The sequence below is a fragment of the Palaemon carinicauda genome, chromosome 30, assembly GCF_036898095.1.
Source record: "Palaemon carinicauda isolate YSFRI2023 chromosome 30, ASM3689809v2, whole genome shotgun sequence".
In the NCBI taxonomy this organism is placed as follows: domain Eukaryota; kingdom Metazoa; phylum Arthropoda; class Malacostraca; order Decapoda; family Palaemonidae; genus Palaemon; species Palaemon carinicauda.
This window is the reverse complement of record NC_090754.1, coordinates 94,917,515-94,920,014: the sequence shown is the minus strand read 5'-3', so window position 1 is coordinate 94,920,014 and position 2,500 is coordinate 94,917,515.

Here is a 2,500-nt window from a genome sequence, read left to right as displayed (position 1 = left end):
AATTTAGTCACATAAAAGTTTAAATTACATAAAACAATTCAGAAGCTTGTTCAGTGTATTATTTAAATGCAAAGAGATTATTATATCCATAACTTACTTTATATCAACAGTATGAATAAATAGCTATATATCTTTCAACCTTCAGTTATCGTACACCTATTTATAATCTATTCAATCCTAACAATAAACAGTTCGTCTTATACAATCTATATATATCGCACTGTATTCACGGCATTTAGCTAACAAATGGCCTCCTGACCTGACATCTATACCATTACATTGTATTACTCAAAATGACTTCAGTCTCCGCAATTCCAATTAGCGAAGGGAATGAAATTGTATATCTATTGTTAGAGTTTCAACTAAGTTTGCATTAATTGGAAACTCGGTTGTAATTGTGTTCTAGACAATGCCTCTTCGTTCCAGAAGAGGAATTTGAACTAGATCAAGCATCCCTGAGTTCCTTTATACCAGGGACTAATACGTAATATATATTCTTGGGGTCAGCTGACATTATTCAGGATGGTAACTTGATGTGAAGGGAGTTTCCATCTCTCGGGAGAGTTGTAAAATATCGGGTTACATTACCCGATAGTATTTCATAATATCAGGATGCTAAAACTGAGGCGATTGTTGTTGTTGTTGTTGTTGTTATTATTATTATTATTATTATTATTATTATTATTATTATTATTATTATTATTATTATTATTATTATTATTATTAGTATCAATATTATCATTATTATTATTATGATTATTATTACTACCTAAGCCACAACCCCAGTTGGAAAAGCAAGATGCCATAAGTGCAAGGGCTCCAACAAGGAAAAAATAGTCTAGGTAATGAAAGGAAATAAAGAAATAATCAAACTATAAGATAAATAATGAATAAGGTATATGAAATGTGTTAAGATCGGTAAAAACGTTAAAATAGATTTGTTCTAAATAGATTATGAAGAGAGACTTATTTTAGCCTGTTCAACATAAGAACATTGGATGCAAGTTTGAACTTCTGAAGTTCAACCTATTCTACTGCCTGATAAGGAAGAAAATTCCATAACCTGGCCACAGCTGGAATAGAACTTCTAGAAAACTGTGTATCTGTCATTACTTTGGACATTTGCGTAATTCTGAATTACGTTGAATGGCATTTTTACGTAATTTCTAGACCTTTGATGGTGCCATACGATTACTAAGGATAAATTTGTAACATCAGGTAACGTTACATGGGATATTTTTGTAACAACAGATTACATTACTTGAGAAAGTGACGTAACATCAATTTATGTGACGGTTTTGTTAAGGAAATTATTTTCAAAAAAGTATAATGGAATCGGTTAAGAGGTACAGCTCACAGAAAAAAAAAAAATTATTTTGAAGGAATTAAACCCCGAAGATGAATTCACATAGTTAAATATTGTAAAGAATATCTTGCTGTATTTGCAATTAAAGAGGACAAATAAATAGAAAATTCTGTATCTCATATACCAATTTAGCCTCTAGTTCTCATAAGACAAGAGTTCAACTTAATGAACACGTAACTTGAAATAAAAAAAAAAAAAGTCTATTAAAAGAAAATCTATGAAAGGCATCTTATCAGAATTGTCTTCATAAGAGACTGAAACTGAGCCATATAATATCTAATCTTAAAAACAGATAAAAAATTACTTAAAAAGAAATGATTGAGTTTCCACGCAGGCGTCAATTCAAAGCCGTTTTTCAGAACTATTACTGGAGTTTTAAAATGCCAGAATCATTAATGAGGTCTTGAAAGAACTTCCGCCTTCATTAGGAAGATGATCTTTGAAGGAAATGAGAATTGAAGTAGAAGGGATTCCATCTCCAAAATAATCATTCATAAATAATGATCCAATCTTAACTGGTATGTCTTCGAAAGCCTCGAAACGAGATTCCACCAAAGTCTGTGAGGGTTTATCCCCAGGACGATATTAGGGCCAATCCTAGCACGAGCTCGGAAAGTATTGCCAACTCACGAGGTCCTGGCCTATGCTCTACTCGCTGTTGCCACTTACCAGATCACCTTATATCAAGTCCCCTAAATCGTCTTTGCTCGGTAGAAGCTTGCATCGCTCGCAATTATACATAATGTCATTGCTCTTCTGCTCCGACAAGTGAAACATGGATGTGCTGGTCACATCATATGCGCGAATCACTATTAAAGATTGGCAGTACTTCCCTCCGCTGACCAAGCTCCCGCTGTGATTGGCTTTAATATCATCCTAGGACAAACAATACCAGACTTTGGTAATATGCAGAAATGCCCAGCGATTAAAAAAGGCAGAATGTTCTATAGCTGTGAAATTGTCAAAAAAAAAATTTTTTGTAGCACAGTTGGTTTTACTTGAGACATCCACTTCTTTGGACTCGTGTTCAGACTGAGCTCAGGTAAACTAGAAGCAGGATAGTTAAAGCTCTTGCCAAGTGGTTCAGTGCTCGTTTTAAGATATTAGGGCCGGCGTTCGATTCCAGACTATCGC